Source organism: Chelonia mydas, chromosome 7, assembly GCF_015237465.2.
Source record: "Chelonia mydas isolate rCheMyd1 chromosome 7, rCheMyd1.pri.v2, whole genome shotgun sequence".
NCBI lineage: Eukaryota > Metazoa > Chordata > Testudines > Cheloniidae > Chelonia > Chelonia mydas.
The window spans coordinates 83376177-83394911 of NC_057853.1; the positions used below are offsets into that span (position 1 = coordinate 83376177).

At 42.2% G+C, this 18735-nt stretch overlaps 1 protein-coding gene across 4 annotated transcripts in view; it reads left to right on the forward strand.

The window, feature by feature from the left end:
- Nucleotides 1-18735, forward strand: part of LRRC20 (leucine rich repeat containing 20) — a 131070-nt gene that overhangs the window by 44965 nt on the left and 67370 nt on the right. The gene's annotated exons all lie outside the window — the stretch shown is intronic.

Genomic DNA, 18735 nt, shown 5'->3' on the forward strand with positions numbered 1-18735 from the left:
CCAAAAGAAACTATACCATCTGCTGAAGAAACTCCCTGAAAAAGCACAAGAACAAATCTGCAGAAACACCCCCTAGAACCCCAACCAGGGGTATTCTATCTGCTACCCAAGATCCATAAACCTGGAAATCCTGGATGCCCCAGCATCTCAGGCATTGGCACCCTGACAGCAGGATTGTCTGGCTATGTAGACTCTCCTCAGGCCCCACGCTACCAGCACTCCTAGCTATCTTCAAGGCACCACTGACTTCCTGAGGAAACTATAATCCACTGGTGATCTTCCAGAAAACACCATCCTGGCCACTATGGATGTAGAAGCCCTCTACACCAACTCAAAGATGGACTACAAGCTGTCAGGAACAGTATGCCCGATAATGTCACGGCAAACCTGGTGGCTGAACTTTGTGACTTTGTCCTCACCCACAACTATTTCACATTTGCGGACAATGTATACCTTCAAGTCAGCAGAACTGCTACGGGTACCCTCATGGCCCCACAGTATGCCAACATTTTTATGGCTGACTTAGAACAACGCTTCCTCAGCTCTCGTCCCCTAACGCCCCTATTCTACTTGCGCTACATTGATGACATCATGATCATCAGGACCCATGGAAAAGAAGCCCTTGAGGAATTCCACTTTGATTTCAACAATTTCCATCCCATCGTCCACCTCAGCCTGGACCAGTCCACACAAGAGATCCACTTCCTGGACACTACAGTGCTAATAAACGATGGTCACATAAACACCACCCTATACCGGAAACCTACTGACCGCTATTCCTACCTACATGCCTCCAGCTTTCACCCTGACCACACCACACGATCCATCGTCTACAGCCAAGCTCTGTGATACAACCGCATTTGCTCCAACCCCTCAGACAGAGACAAACACCTACAAGATCTCTATCAAGCATTCTTACAACTACAATACCCACCTGCTGAAGTGAAGAAACAGATTGATAGAGCCAGACCAGTACCCAGAAGTCACCTACTACAGGACAGGCCCAACAAAGAAAGTAACAGAACACCACTAGCCGTCACCTTCAGCCCCCAACTAAAACCTCTCCAGCGCATCATCAAGGATCTGCAACCTATCCTGAAAGATGATCCCTCACTCTCACAGATCGTGGGAGACAGGCCAGTCCTTGTTTACAGACAGCCCCCCAACCTGAAGCAAGTACTCACCAGCAACCACACAACAAGAACACTAACCCAGGAACCTATTCTTGCAACAAAGCCCATTGCCAACTCTGTCCACATATCTATTCAAGGTACACCATCAGAGGACCTAATCACATCAGCCACACTATCAGAGGCTCGCTCACCTGCACATCTACCAATGTGATATATGCCAGCAATGCCCCTCTGCCATGTACATTGGCCAAACTGTACAGTCTCTATGCAAAAGAATAAATGGACACAAATCGGACGTCAAGAATTATAACATTCAAAAACCAGTTGGAGAACACTTCAACCTCCCTGGACACTCAATTACAGACCTAAAAGTCGCAATTATTCAACAAAAAAACTTCAAAAACAGACTCCAACGAGAAACTGCAGAACTGGAATTAATTTACAAACTGGACACCATTAAATTAGGCTTGAATAAAGACTGGGAGCGGATGAGTCATTACACAAACTAAAAACTATTTCCCCATGCTAATTTTCCCCGTACTGTTACTCACACCTTCTTGTCAACTGTTTGAAATGGGCCATCCTGATTATCAGTACAAAAGGGTTTTTTTCTCCTGCTGATAATAGCCCACCTTAATTGATTAATCTTGTTACAGTTGGTATGGCAACCCCCATTTTTTCATGTTCTCTATATGTATATATATATCTTCCTACTGTATTTTCTACTACATGCATCTGATGGAGTGGGCTTTAGCCCACAAAAGCTTATGCTCAAATAAATTTGTTAGTCTCTAAGGTGCCACAAGTACTCCTCGTTCTTTTTGCTGATACAGACTAACACGGCTACCACTCTGATACTTTGCCCCTAGTTATCAGCTGATTAGATGGCCTCCTCAGCCACAAGCCGCTTAGTTATGGCAGATAAACCGCAAATCCTCTTGCCTATGGAGGAGTCTGTTTCCTTTGATTCTTGAATAGAAATTGGCTTCTTGAAGGGTGGGAAGGGAACCGTGGTACCAAATAATTTCCTACTTAGGGTGAGGGAGTATAATTATACATCGTACTTCTTCACCATGCTTGTGGAGGGATTGAAATACAAATTTAAAAGAAGGGAAGGGAATCTGGACACAATATAGAAAGTGGAAAAAGAGAAAAGAGTTGATGTGATGCATGGGCCCTTGAAATGGACTACTGGCTAATTAGCCTTCTTAATATAATATTTAGCATTTATAGATAATAGTTCTTTACACTCTAAGCTCCTCACCAAAGCACGAATGTATTCCTCGTGTTGTTATTAATACGTAGGCATTCTCTCTCCATAGCATTAATATATATCTGTAACATTAATTCATCAGTCTCCTAGCAGCTGGAAGCATTCACATGAGGGGGATGTTAGATCTGCTCCCCCTGTTCTCTGCACATTCTGCTTTGGCACATCTGACCATTTTGTGGAGACAGTGTGCATGCAAAACTGTGAGGCGTGAAGAACATGCTTCGGAGGGAAGGATGCTGAAGTTTGCACTGACTGAATATGGAAAGTGACGGAAGTAAATTGCTCTGCTTACTTTCAAGGAAGAGTGCAACTAAGATCTAGAGAATTATAAAAGGGTTCTTAGCGCCTGTTACCCCACTGGAATTCAGGTTTTCAGTTTAATTGCTTGTATCCAAATAAAAAAACAAATTTGAAAGGCACAGGAAAGTAAAAGACTCTAAATATCAATTTGTTAAAATAAATTTCAATTGCATAAGCTTCTAAAGAGTTTAATACCATCTTTTAATGCTGCTGTGATAATGTTATGTTGAGCCTTCTGGAACACTCATCTCTGCTTCATGGGTTTTCTCTTTATAAGAACAGATGAGTATTACAATAACAAAATGATTGGAAGTTAAAGCTAGACAAATTCAGATGGGAAATAAGGTATAAATTTTCAACAGTGAGGGTAATTAACCACTGGAATAATTTACCAAGAGTTATGGAGAATGCTCCATCACTGACAAGTTCTAAATCAAGATTGAATGTTTCTTTAAAAGATATGCTCTAGGAATTATTTTGGGGAAGTTCTATGGCCTGTGTTACACAGGAGGTCAGACTAGATTATCACAATGGTCCCTTCTGACATTGCAAATTCCTAGATTCCTAGTATCCAAACAATGAGAGGGCTCCGAGATATGACTATAAGCATGGGCGAGACAGTGGAAGTACCCGGAGGTCAATTTAAGCTAATAACTGGTAAGCTCTGTTTAAAATTGGCACTTCCCTCAATAGTTTAAAAACTCCTAAAGGGAAAACTTTGTTTCAGGGATATTCTGTTCTGTGTGAATGTTAGATACAACAAGGCAGATCTTAAGAAGGAAGCTTCTAAAATGTGTTGTTGATTTGGTGCTGGCTCTGCTTTTGCTTTCTTTTTAGTTTTAACTCTTTTTTACTTTTTAGTTGGGGGAGAGGAGGGAGGACAGTCCCTGTCTCCGGATGAGTTGGGAAACAACAATTCCTTGCTGATTAAGGCTTCCCCATGGCTCTAAGTGTTACATTTATTTAGCAAAGTGATTCAGGAAGTTTGACAAGTGAATGTTCTGAACCCTATGACCCAGTCTCCCTCATGTAAATTGGCTACATAGAATTTCATTTAAAACCACACTTCTGCAGGAATTTCTGTAATCTCTACAGTTCATAGCCCTATCAGCCAGTACAAGTGGGCATGCTTCCATTGTGTGCCAAGGATCACGGGAGTGTTGTGGAGAAAGTGAGTAAGGAAGTGTTATTTACTAATTCACATAACACAAGACCCAGGGGCCACCCAATGAAATTAATAGGCAACAGGTTTAAAACAAACAAAAGGAAGTATTTCTTCACACAACACAGTCGACAAGTGGAATTTGTTGCCAGGGGATATTGTGAAGGCCAAAATTATAACGGAATTCAGAAAAGAATTAGATAAGTTTATGGAGGATAGCTCCATCAATGGCTATTAGCTGACATGGTCAGGGATGCAACCGTGTGCTTTGGGTGTCCCCAGCCTCTGACTGCCAGAAGCTGGGAGTGGACAAGAGTGGGTCACTTGATGATTATCTGTTTGTTCATTCCTTCTGAAGCACCTGGCATTGGCTGCTATCAGAAGACAGGATACTGGGCTAGATGGACCATTTGTCTGACCCAGTATGGCTGTTCTTATGAGGTATGGATCTTTCTGAAGCATCATTCCTCCCAGAGCTTCCATTGGGCAGTATACTAATGTAAGGCTGTCCTTAATAGGTGCCACCTAAATCAGAGTGTATAGACCGGTATAATGATACAGGACCAGCCCTAACTACTCATATCTCAATGGAAGTGTGCCACCTTATGCTAGCTGATAACTCCTTCACATAATTTAACATGATGACCAAAAACTTGAGTTAATAAGTTAACTACTAGAGCAACTTCTAGTGATTAAAAATAATTTGAAATGTTCTAAATTTACAAGTGTCCTGTTTAGGGTTACTATATTTCAAGTTCCTAAATTGAGGATACTGCCAGGGGGGGAGTGAGGAGGGGGGTACAGCAGCTGCCACTCTTCAGCTGCCCAGCTCCGTAGGCTGCACCCACCTCCAGCATCAGCACAGAAGTAAGCGTGGCAATACCACACCATGCCACCTTTACTTCTGTGCTGCCCTAACGGAGATCAGAGGACCAAAAAAAGAGGTTATGTCCAAGTAAACCCAGATGTATGGTAACCCTAGTCCTGTTCAAATAATACGTTTTTAACTTGTGAATTTTTATAGCAAAAGTGAGATGGTCTTTAAATGCAATGGAGAATTAAAAACCAAAGTATAATCTCTGTCATTTTATGATAGACAGACAGTTCTGTTCAACTGTGATGTCACCATATACCAGGGAAAGTGGACAAGAGTGGGCAACTGCATCTTGTTTATTTGCTTACCTAAAGTCCTGTGCATCTGAATAAGTTTCTACGTCAATGGAGATGCACACCTGTGATGATAATAAAATAGTGGAAGAGACGCAGAAGTACAACAGTCTGTTGAATTTTGCATTTTTATAACTTCTCCAGTTACAGGGAAATTTTTATATATATCTGATGGATTTAAGTCATAGTGTAGCAAACTTCATTCTGTATTTATTTTCCCTTGGAAGAATTTGCTTTTGATGTAAGTTGAAAAGTGGCTGTGTTGGTTTGGGAATGATAGTAATTCTTCACATATAATAGTCTCAAATCATCTTTTAAAGCTCTGTAGTCTGTGAGCCATATTGAATCCAGTTTGGGGTCATGTAAGGGCAAGAACTGTTTTTTCTGTGCCTAGACTGGGTTGATGTGCTTTTTATGTTTATTTTCCCGGGATTGAAAGGGACAAGGTCAGATTCGCCCCACAATGTTAGTTCTCTACAAACAAGTTCTCCCAGAAGCGAAGACCGAGAGAAATGTTTCCTTGATCTTTAAAAATGTCAAGGGAAAGTTCCCCTTTAAAAAGTAAAGCAAATACACCCTCCTGCACTACTTACAATGCAAACACTGCAGTGCTTTGGAACATCTAAGCAGAGAAAAATGTACAAAAACCTTCCCCAACCCATTTATTAAAATAATAAAATGTCAGTTACCTTTCTGAAATGTTCTGTCCCTAGAAACAGACAAGGAAACGTGTTTTAAAATTAGGAGCCTAGATTGTCCTACTGGGATCCCCGTGTGCAGAGAACTCCCTTGCCAACACAGAAGGGGACTCTGGGGCAGGGATGAGAAAAGCACATTGTGTTTCTTGTACCACCTGCCTCTGCTGGGCTTAGAAAAGATGATACAGTGTGAGACTGTAATTTTGGGGGTAGGTCTCCTGGGCTTTCCAGTAGAGGCCACATCCCTCTGGCTCGACAACATGTACGTGTGGCAGGGAGCGAAGGGGTGTCCTGTACAACAGCTTCCTTTCAGAGATTTCCCCACCACTTCCATGGAAGGGGATAATTTGGCCCTAACTTGATAGTGTTGTTTTAAGAGAGGTTGGGCAAGAGAAGCATGATCAAACACACCTCTGCCTTCTCCCTTTTTCTCCTCCTCAGCTCAGACCCTCCATTAACTTTCACTGTATGTAACCTTAGTTTCATCTATGGCTATAAACTATCCTTTTTCTCCCATACTCCTCTTGTCTGCAAATGTACATACCACCACCTCTGTGGTATTGTGTTGACTCCACATAGTCTAATTCACTCCCGATTCTAATATGTGCAGAATGCAACTGGCTGCCTTCGTCCTGATACAATGGAATGTACCAGCACCACCCTATTCATGAGCAACTCTACTGGCTTCCATTCATTTCAGGATTCAGTTCCAAATTGCCTTCCTCTATGGGTATGTCTACATTGCAGTCCAAGGTGTGACAACAACCAGTGCGGACATGCCTGAGCTAATGTTGATCAAACTAGCTCTAATAACAGTAGCAGTAAAGTCACAGCAGCCCAGGCTAGCTGCCTGAGCACATGCTCAGGGTGTGTCTATGCTGCAATTACACACCCACGGCTGGCCCATGCCAGGTGACCTAGACTTGCTGGGCTTGGGCTGCAGGGCTCTTTAATTGTGATGTAGATGTTCGGTTCAGGCTGCAGCCCCAGCTCTGGGATGCTCCCTCCTCACAGAGTCCTAGAGCCTGGACTTCAGCCTGAGCCCGGAAGTCTACACTGCAATTAAACAGCCGCACAGCCCAAGCCCTGGAAGCCCGAGGCAGCTGGCACAGGCAGGTTTTTCATTGCAGTGTAGTCATACTCTGAGAGTCCCAGATGGGCTTGTACGGCCCGTGCTGCTACCGCTACGCTGCTGCTGTTAATCATGCTAGGTAGATCAAAGCTAGCTCAATACATCTGCTTGTACTGTAGTCATCCCTCTGACTGCAGTGTAGACGTACACCAGGGGTGGGCAACCTATGGCACCCATGCCAAAGGCTGCACGCAAGCTGATTTTCAGTGGCACTCATACTGCCCGGGTCCTGGCCACCAGTCCAGGGGGCTCTGCATTTTAATTTAATTTTAAATGAAGCATCTTAAATATTTTAAAAACCTTATTTACTTTAGATACAACAATAGTTTAGTTATATATTATAGACTTATAGAAAGAGACCTTCTAAAAAGGTTAAAATGTATTACTGGCACGCGAAACCTTAAATTAGAGTGAATAAATGAAGACTCTGCACACCACTTCGGAAAGGTTGCCAACCCCTGATGTATACCATGGAGCAGGCTGCTGCAAATTCTTCTAGGGTATCTTCCCCTCTGTGTGTAAAGGGACAGAGAGGTGGATATTAATGAATGTGCTTGCAGCCACTTCTTTTACAAAAGCCTTCTTCTTTGAAGCTCTTGCCCTCTGGAGTAGCCTTCCCTTATCTCTCTGCTTCACTGAGTCTCTCTCTTTCAAAATTCTCATAAACACATGCTATTCCCTTCTCTCCTACAATTTACTATTAAACTCTGCAAACACTGAATTATGTCATCAGGGAATTGTGAATTTTATCAGTTCCTATCAGTCATCAAACAAAATACAATTGCATTTTATCACAGTGCTTTGGAGGAATCTAGGTCCTTCCACCAGTGGCTCAGAAAAGAAAAAGAAAATAAACTTCCTTACTATATTGTTACTGTAGGAAATTAAGGCAGATCTATTGTTTTTATGGGACTTACTGTAGAAAATTATATAATAGCATTTGAGTGGATGACAGATGCTGTAGTGAAACTGGACAGCCTTCCAATCCATTCATCAAAATGCTCATGAGTGATAGAAGGTGAAACATTTAATTAATACAGAGTAAAGAAAATTAATCTGTCAGAAGAGCAAATACAGTTATGGAGAAAAGCAGTACATATGTTTTAGCTCTTGCCAACAGTGTTTGTCAGTTACAATGAAAAGAAGCTTTATTTATGCCACAAATGTGCATATTTATTGGCTTTATCAATGCCCTGGGGAGGAAGGGTTGGTAAGCAGAGAGGTTTTATTCCTTCAGAATAACTGTCCAGCAGATGCATAAACCTCTGTTTATTTTTCCCACTCTGCATCTGAACAAGAGCCAGGGCTACATCTCCTAGTGAATTCCCTGTATTACTGACCACCTGTCTTGTCCAGGATTCTTATCAAAGAGATGGCAAGCTCATGGTTTCACACTGAGGCATACCTCCAGTAACTGAAAAAATTAGTTACCTCACCAGGAAGTAGATCTCTCGTCTGCCATGAAGTCACACTGAAGTAAATCAGTGAATAAATAAGGAGCTCTAATCCTTATCATTAGTGGGTACTACATGTATATAGCAAGAGGAGAATACATGCCAGGTGCTCAGATAACACCATGATGGGGCAGCAGAAGAATGTGAATTGGACAATGTATAAGTATTAGACTAAGGAGGCAAACAAACTGGTATACAGATAAGTGTTTATGATGTGTTTCAATATTTTTCCTTGTAAAATGCCCTCTGCTCTTCGGGGTAGAAGGAGGAGAATATCACTAGCTCTGCGATTTTGATCGTCAGGACTGTGTAACCATAAGAAATCTTACCTGGTATTCTCTCAACTCCCCTTCTCTATCCTTTCAGCCAAAGATGAGTTCCTGGGATTCCCTCTGAAGCCTTTCATCGCTATTCTTTGAGAGCTCAGTAGCATCCCCCCAGGGTAAAACAAGGCACTGCCAGTGCCTGGTAGCTTAGGAAGCAACATAAACCAAAAACCACAATGAACTAATCAAGCTCTTTTTCCTAGAGACTGGGGAAAGAAGAGAAATTTCTAATTGGGGAAGCACTGAGAAGCTAGAGTGATGGTAGCCATATAAGTAGCTAGATAGATCACGTTTGTCCCAAGTAAATGTCAGCCTTAATAGCAACTTCATAACTTATTTCAGTAGCCTGGCATCTGACTTCATGGCTTGTGAAATGACTCTAGAAGCTTGAGGAGGAGGAGGAAGAGCTGAGTTTGTGAAAGTTGGTGGATACTGCTTTGGTGCTGCTGTGTTTTGCAAGACATCATTGCAGTTACTACTTCTGAGGGCATTCTGTGTGAAAAATATAAACATTCTGCACATAGTATTTTAAAATTCTGCATAATTCTGCAAATTTCATTTGTCAAATAAAGGTGGAGGCTCCAGCGTGGCATTGGGGAGCACAGGCCACTGGCTGCACAGAGGTGGAAGATCACTGTACAGCTCCCCCCCCGGACACGGACTCAGCAGTGAGGCTGCCCCAACTCTGACACAGCTCAAGGACCGAGCCTGCCCCAGAAACGCTCCAGGGCTATGCCCCTCTGTGCCAAGTGCACCAGGTGTGGGCAGGCAGGCTCAGCAAGGTAGCACCTAAGTGTGGAGGTGCTTAGTGTGGGGGGATCCAGGTGTGGGTTGAGAGGGTTCTGTGTGGGGCAAACTGGGTGCAGGTAGCTCAGTGGGGGATGAGGGTGTTGGGGGGATCTGGATGCACAGGGGCTTGTTGGGGGGGTTCTGGGTGCAACAATAATTGGACTCTGCAGGGGGGACCAGGTGAAGGTGGTTGGGGCTCAGTAGTGGGATGTCTGGGTGTGGGGGGAATAGAGCTTGGCGGGGGGTATGGGTGTGGTGGGGCTCAGTGGAGGGTCCAGATGCAGCTGGTTGGGGCTTGGTGGGGTAGGGGTGTGAATGACTTGTCGGGGTTGTCCAGGTGCAGGGGGAGTGGGGCTCATTGGGGGAGGGGAGTTTCTGAGTGTGGTGGTGTGAAGCTTGGCAGGAGGGTGTGGGTATGAGGGGGTCTGGATGCACAGTGGTTGGGAGGATGGGGGAGCAGCTCCCTCTACAGGGATCTCACCCCCGCAGCTGAGGAGTGATGCGTGCAGGAAGCGGGGGGAGGGGAGGGTTTGCAGAGCTTCCTTCAGCTGGGGGAGAAATCTGGGAGTGGGTATGACCCAGCCCCGGATGCTGTGTAAGGGAAGAGGAAGTTCCATCCTTCCCTATCCAGCCAAGACTAGCAGCTGAGCCCAGTGCAGGATAGGAGTCAGCTGGGTCTTCCCCAGTTCTGCCTCCTGCCTCACGGTTATTTACCTCTCTGCTGTCTGCCCTGGGCCCCTGAAACATACTGCTGGGGAGGGTTGCATGACCACTCTTGTGGTTTCCCTTTCAGAAAGTCATTTTTCTGTGGGGAAGCAAAGAAATCTGCAGGGGACATAAATTCTGTGCATGCACAGTGGTGCAGAATTCCCCTAGGAGTAATTTACTTTCAAATGCTCTGTGCTAATGGCAGGTGAGACACTTGGCCCAGGTCTGCCCCAAGAGATGCTTTATTTATTCTTTCCTTCCTGAGTAAACCACAAAGGAAACATTCTTCAAAAAGATAATTCATATAGTAGGAACTAACCATGATTATGAGGACTAAAAGATCTGGCCTTTAGTGAAATGCTTATCCTCACAGCAAAATTGTATCATGTTAGAACAAATGTGAGGAGTCAGGTTAGCGAATGAAATGTTGACTGTTACTTCATGGTCAGTGTAAGCTGGGGAGGAAATTCCTACTTTGCCTTGCATCAGCCTGTAAGCGACTGTTACAGTGGGCCATATTCTTATGGTGCCCCTGTTGGGTTTTGCAGCTGTGTAGAATAAAAACCAGTCAGATTGCTCAGCTTTTTTTGTTGTCTCATTTCCACAATTCAGTCTGTTGCAAATAAAGTTCTAATATAAGAATGTGAGAACCTGAAACAAAGGTTATATACTCCTTGACCCTTATTGTTGAGTGCTGGAATGAGAATGATGTGGTGCATTGATCTTGTGCTAGCACCTCTGCACAGGGGTCGGTTTCAGCCTATAGGGCATGTCATGAAGTGTGGGGGAGTCTGGGCCCTGCACCCCTCTTCCTGGGATTCACCGTGACTCTCAGCCAGTCAGTAAAATGGAAGGTTTATTGGACAATAGCAACACAGTCTAAAACAGAGCTTATGGGCACAACCAACCCCCTTCAGTCAAGTCCTTCTGGTGGGCAGGGAGTTTCGACCCCAGCCTTGGGGTTCCCTGCGTTAGACCACCCAGCCTGAAACTGAAACTCTCTCCCACCCCTCCTCCTCTGGGCTTTGTCCCTTTCCCTAGCTAGGAGGTCACCTGATTCCTTTGTTCTCCAACCCTTTAGCTCTCACCTGGCAGTGGGGAAGGGCCAGGCCATCAGTTGCCAGGAAACAGGGTGTTGGCCATTCTCTGTGTCCAGACCCCTGCACACACCTGCCCTCTAGGGCTCTGCAATGATAATACACCCTTATCCCACCACCTAGATACTTACGAACTGAATAGGGGAAACTGAGGCACCCCCACAATATTCAGAGAAAACATTAAGAACAGTCCCACTTCATCACAGGGCTAAAATCCAGTCACCTTCAAAACTACCTCATTAAGCATCCACATAAATGGAATCTTCATTATGTCAGACAAGGAAACTTGAGAGATGCATCAGCGTGATATTAGATGATCTCTTTCTCTTGAAACCAATTGTACTGTCTCCTCAATTATCCCAGTCCCTAACAGTACTGGGACCACTGGGTCAGACTTAGGATACAAGTTCTGAGCCCTTGCAAGTCAGTGCATTGCACGAATTTGACTAGTCCGTAAATCCAAATTCTGACCTTGATACCCCATTTTAACTATTTAAAGAGTCTGTCCATCGTATGGTGATGATCTACCTAGTGTCTGTTAACAAGGAGGAAGAGAGATTCTCAAGTATCACATTTTCCATTCCAATCATCAATTAGGTTGTGGTTTGGGAGATCAGGGCTACAATTACATGATGAGAGACAGAGAGCTAGTCAAGGGCATTCTATATGAATATATGATAAAGAATTTAAGACCCCAATTCAACTCCCATTGAAGTCAAGAGGAGTCTTTCCATTGACTTTAAAGGGATCTGGATCAGGCCCTATATCTGCTTGGCGTGAAGTGAACTGATTACAATAATATTGAAATGTCCTGCCAGGGCCAGAGAGAGAAAAGGAGTGCTTTAGGAGAAAATGATGCTATAGCCCAGTGGTTAGGACATCCCTCTGGGGGCAGGAGACCAGGGTATAGTCCCCCTGCTCCAACAATTCCTGCTTTATCCACAGGGGAATAGCTTCAAAAGGAGAGAGTGAGGGAGCCCTACATCAGACTATCCCATAGGTCAGTGGTTCGCACACTTTCCAGAGAAGTAACAGATACTAGGTCCAATCCTGTCTCCCCCTCTGGGAGAGAGGAAGGTCTTGAATCTGGGTATCCCACATCCTAGGTGAGTACTCTAATCTTTGGGATAAAAGTTATAAGGTGTACCACTGCCGAATTGGCTTTTGAGTGGGGCCTGAGATGGTAGGTGCCCTTAGAGGGTGCCTATCAGATCGGGCAAATTAGGTGGCCAAATGCCTGTTTTTCCCTGGTTCATGAATCACTCTGTGGCTTAGGTGGGAGAGGGGCATCCAGACACCTAGAGGGAGGGTGCAGCATATGTGCCTAGAGGCACAAACTTAGGTAGCTCTGGAATTTTTACTTTGAAAAACATCTGACTGAATTTAGGCGCCTACAACATTCAGCAGGAGTTTTATGGATCACAGTAGGGGACTTAAGTGCCTGAAAACAGATTTTATGTGCCTCCCTCTGGGTTTAGGCACCTTGTAGCTTTGTGGATTCCATCTTAAGAAACTAGCTACGCTACATTCTAAACTATCAGTGGAGAGCCAGCACCAGACTGCAGCAGAGGGTCCATTAATTAGTAGCAGGAGTTCACAAGGGAGACCATATAGACTTTCCCACCCTCTCTATTGCACAATAAGTGTGGAGGAGGAATGGTCTCAGCTCTCTACTTTCTAGTGGCTTTCCAAGCTGCATTGCCTAGATATTAATTAAATGAGGTAATGTGTAATGGCTATATTTGGAGACACTTGGCAGTTCAGTCAAGGTGACAGAAAGACGTTCCCATACTTAAAGTGTGCTTCTGCTCTGAAAAATGACTGTGTAAAAATCACGTGTTCTGTGATTATTGACCCTGACTAATTTGTAAAGTGAGCACATTTGATCAACAACTGCAAAAGTTTTGTTGACCAACTGTCAGGCCTGTAATCTGAGCCTGGGCTCTGAGAATGAAGCTGGATTCTCTCTTCCATGCATCATTGCCACTAATAAAGATTCTGAAATGGCATCTGTGCAACCCATTGTCATCAAATTATGTCCTTGTTGGCACCTGTTCTATCCTTGTAGCTTTCACTATATTAGCACATGTGGAACTTAATGAAGCAAAATACAATATAATGGTTAGGCTTGGTTATTAAGAGGTCAGCTGAGAAGGCTCAATCAGTATTTATTAATCAAAGATTATTAGTCAAAGATTAATCAGAACAATACAAAATACAGAAAAAGACATATATTACCAGACCAATTTGGGAAAGTGGTCCTGTCGCTTGATTCATTTTCAACTAACTTTCAGAAATTCACCTCCTTATATATTATGCTTGAGACAAAGAAATGGCATTTCCCTAACTTTTTTATCCATGGGATTCTTTTCATGGTATCTCAGCTTACATGTAACTCCTGATTAGCTAAAAAAAATATCTCTCAATAGATCATCATCTCATCAGTAGCAGAAGACAGCTTTAATAACACTATCCGTCATAAATCGCAGAAGACAGCTGCAGTAATAAGTCTCCCTAATCAATCACAAATGGTCATCTTCTGGACATCAGGACACAAGTCCTAAGGGACAATGGATCAGAGTAAAGGACTATACACAAACCACCATTTGGTAACACACTAAAGTTCAACCTAAATTCAGGGCATTTAGAATAATAGATATAGAGCACTTTTGGTTCATGTACACAGGATTATGGGAATTTGGGCAAAGAGTTATGGCAGTTTGGTTTGTACAGGTAACAACCAGAATGAATAGAATGCCTCTCATTCTCGATTACCTGTATTTGTGTGGCCTCTGCATGGCTAACAGGAGTTAAAAGCAGTAACAACATAGATTTGTCACATGTCAAAGTCAGATTCAGGACTAACATAATTTGTCAGACCACTCTGTTTATTAGCAAAGCGCTTTGCCAATGCACCCAGATGTGAGCCCCTCTCTGAGGCTAAAGATAACTTATTTATACAGCTAAGCCAAAGCCAATTTAACATAAGAGACAAAAGGAAGCAGAAACTGACAAATATACATACATATCTTATTTGCATACTAACGTTTACCAATCTCCTAGCTCAGTAGGAGCTCTAAGTTAATTAGTTTGAGGACCCATTGTCTCACACACCTTAATGTTTCTCTTCCTGACAACTATATTTCAACAAACCCTTCAAGTAGCATTTCTTTAATGAATTATAATTTCAATATAATTCATTCTTAATTCATTCTACTTTCACATACACAAGTAAGCAGGTAGGAGAACTGCATTATTATATGACAGAAGAAGAGTATGGCGAACAATTAGGCAATAACTCAAAAGGTGATTTGATGTAATTTCTTCTTGTTTTGAAAGTGTTCTCTATTTCATAACTGTATGTAATGTAACTATTTTATAATACCTACTTTATAAGACTGTTGGGAGGCTAAATTAATGCTTGTAAAAATACCTGGCAATTTTCAGATAAAGTACAAAGAATTCTAGACTTCAGAATTCAGAATATCAGAAGGGCAAAATATTATTATTATTTATTATCATACCAAAACAGTAGCTGTTCTATTCATTAGCTTTTCCTGGAGCAATGTGTGTAGCTGTGCATGAGGGAACAATATCATGGCTATGACCTGTCCCTATCTCTTGGAAAGAAAGCAAACTGAGGCAGTTTGTCAAACAACATTACCAGTTCATGGGCATGGACAATGAGTAATTTCCTTCCAAGCATCAGGTGATCTGGTACAGAGTGCCATGCTATGCACATGTCAGATTAAGGTGAAGAGATATTTGTTTTAACAGATATTTAGAAAGCAGAGGCCATTCCCCACCAGACTATAACAATTTTAAGATGGGTGTTTAAGACTGATCTTAAACAGCTCAACAGCATTTCTTAAAGTAGGGGGAAGAGCTGAGGGAATAGTGGTGTGATTTCAGATTGCAAATGGAACAAAGGAGCAGGAGTCACCTCTGTAGTTCTAAATTTTTCACTTCTCAGGATTAAGCAAAAGTAGTAAAGGGCTCTATACCTTTACTCATTATATTAATTTTGACATGTTTGACAGGTTTCCATGCCCCCTTTTTGCTTTATGTCTTGCCCTCCAGTGTCATTTTTGGATGTGTACACTTCTGGAATGGTGGCCGTTTTGAATTTTTTAATTTATTTTTTCATGGTGAGTACTGCTCATATGTGTATTTTTTCCTCACATTGAGAACTATTTAAAGAGTTTTAAGGTTAGAAGAAAAAAAGATTCTTCTGAAGAAAATAGGCTTTTTACATATTTAGGGCCCTTTTAAATAAAGTTTAGTAAAGAGAGAAAAAGTGTTATGACATTAATATGTTAACGGGCCTTTTAGAAAGAATATGTTTTAAGCATTTTTTGAAATAAAATCATTAAATAGTGGTAATAGAACATGTATTTTTAGAGAAAATAAGGGTAAAAAGACACAAAGTGAGAGAGGCTGTACAACAGCCAAGAAAAGCAAGATCCTTTCAGCCTGTTACAGAAAGAGAGAGAAAATGAAGTGAGAGAGGCTGCAGAGAAAGTTTTAAAACAACGGGAAAGGAAGAAAGCCCGTGTCAGTGACTGAGTGGCAGAGAGAAAAGAAAAGCACTTTACCTCTGTGGTTGCCACCTGTCAAATGCCAATAATTCCAGGATAGTAAGCCTTGGACAAGCCGTGCGTCTTGGCTGGACCAATTGGAAGCAATTCTTTAGACACACCCTAGAATTGCATTTTTCTGAATTAATCTAATCTCCCGAGAGGTGTGGCTGTTGACCATTGGCCTGTTTAAAAAATGAATCTCTTTAAACGAACGAACGAAAAGATAAACGCTGTATGTAACACGAGTTTGTGTAGATGTAGGAATTCACCGCTCTTTAAAAAAATAGTGCTGGTTGGCGTTTAAAGTTTTGCCTAAAGGAAAACGGCTTTAAAAACGCATTACTTGTAACCTGTAAAGAAAGCTTTAGATTCACAAACTTTATACAACTCACACAGAAGTTACCTTAAAAGAAAAACTACCTTCTGTAAAACAGTTGATTACACCTTTTACCAGAGATAAGAATGCCATTTCTCCCCCCACATCCTTTTTCTTTCCTAGCTTTAAAAAAAAACAACCCTAAATGCTGTTAAACCAAGTAAAGCAGAAACAGCCCCAAATCCATCCTCTCCACCCTCCTCCTTTCCTGACTTTTTAAAATTTAAAACTGTCATCTTCTCTGTTTTATTTTGCTAAACATGCTGTTTTCAATCAGATGAGATAAAGTTTAAAAAAATACTTTTAAAGGTTTAACGTGTAAAACAGGACATGGGGACAAGAGAACTCTCCTGGATTTTAGGGGAATATTGATAACTGAAATCTTTTTTGGTGAAACAGTTTTGTAGTAGCCATTCTTTGTTAGTTGTCATGCTTTAGCATGGAAAAGCCTTTGTCATATAGAAATTCTTCCCCACTTTATGGGGCATTATTTCCCCCATACAACAGACTAGCAGAAATAAAAAAATAAGTAAGATTAACAAAAACATTGGAGCATTTCAGGCTTGGAGATATTTTGTAGCAGTACGTGCAAAGCAACAATTACACTTTATTTTGTGGTTTTGTTTCTTATTACATTCAAGGAGCCCTGGAGATTTTTTTTTTTTTTGCTTTTATCTAATACTTTACATTTTACTTTTATACATACTGTAACCCTAGATGCATTACAGTGTCAAGTAATACAAGCCAGTAGATGAGAGACCTGAGAAATTACTGAAAACAGAGGTTGTGATGGCCAAATCCCTAATGCAGAGAGACTGGCAAGAAATTAAAAGGCACATCTGAAGTGGAAGAGGGCATGATTTAAGAGGGGTTCTAAGCTACTTTGCAATGTCCCAGCTGCCCAGATGCCCTACTGCCTTTATTCCTCACACACAAGCACACAGGGGCCCTTGTTAGAAGAACAGGCCATCTATACGCCTTTTGTTGTTGACAGACTGCAAACTAATAACAATAATACAAAACTAAAGAGTGCAACCTAGTTCCCTTTTGACAACAACCCATCTTCCCCCAATCCTACTGTGTCACAGACAGAAGTTTCTCCTTACCCAGAGAAGGGAGGCCAATGGACTTTTGAAGCATTGGCCCTAAACTGTTGGTTAAGAAAGCATTGCATAACCATTGTATAAAAGAGGATGAACTGTTTGATGAGCCCTAGGGAAGGAGAAACTCACCTTCAGTAGCACTTTTTCCAGGAATAGGGCCATTGATTTCTGTGGGACTGTTTCCAGATTAAGGTACTACCTAGGAGTGAGGGTATCAAAATCTGGCCCAAAGGCAATCAAGTTGTGCTATTTTCCATTTCCCTGTAACTGCAGAGAAGGAGATGACTTTTTTTGCGAAGAGTGAGAACATTTTTCATTTGGAAATAATTAAATGACTAGTAGTTCAGTCACACTGGAATTGTTTTAGAAGCAGAGATGGACTGGGGGGAAAGTGGTAGGAACAATATCACCTCTACACACCAAATTTTAACGTATATTAAGCATATGTCTGCACAGCAGCTGGTAGTGTGCTTTTCAGCATGAATAGACAGACACAGGTTAGCCCTGCTCAAGATAGCGCACTAAATGTAGCAGTGGGTCATAGAAGCACTGGCTAGCTACCCAATAACATACAAGTCTGGCAGACTTGTACTCAGGCAGCTAGCCTGAGCCACCACGTGTGCTGCCATGGCCACACTCCTATTTTTAGCACATTAGCTTGAGTGGAGATAGTGCATGTCTGTGTACCCACACTAGGAAGCACCCTCCTAGATGTTTTGTGGACATACCCTAAAAGAGATACATGAGAAGCCTTCCACTGGGAACTTCTTGCATGGGTGCAGAATAGTGTGTTTTGGGGAAGAATTCAAAATATAGCAATATCAGGGGTTTGTACCTGGCTTTGGGGAAAATTATGAATGATATCCTACCTTTTTAAAAGACAACCAATTATCTGGAATTTTTAATGGTGCAAAACAGAGGTTCTCAAAAGAAAGTAGGGACTACATCTATGTAGAAGGATTGTCTGGTGAATACCTCTCCCACTTATGACGGCATAACATCTCTGCAGTAACTATACCAAGTGCTCACATGGAAAAATATTATTACCTAAAATCCATGTCTGTCTTTTAAAACCATTTAGCAAGTGAAACAAGGGAAGAGAGCTAGCACCATGTGACTAGCCAGCTATAAACCATAAACCATCAGCAAGTGCTCTACAGTCAAAGAACTCCATAAGAGGATGCATTTTAGAATGAAATCCTGCATAAGGAATCCTGGGCAAGATTAGGAAGGGAGCATCACTTTCCAAGCAAAGTGCTACTAAATACGTTTGCTGGAATTTTTTAGAGTTCATCACTAACAACTGCATAGGGAAAATGTATTGAATGTTTGATCGATAATATAGCATACGAAAGAATTTCTTAGAGTCACTACTTCTGCAAAATGATCCCATGCACATGGCTGGACCAAAAAATGCAAGCAAACCATCCTGATCAC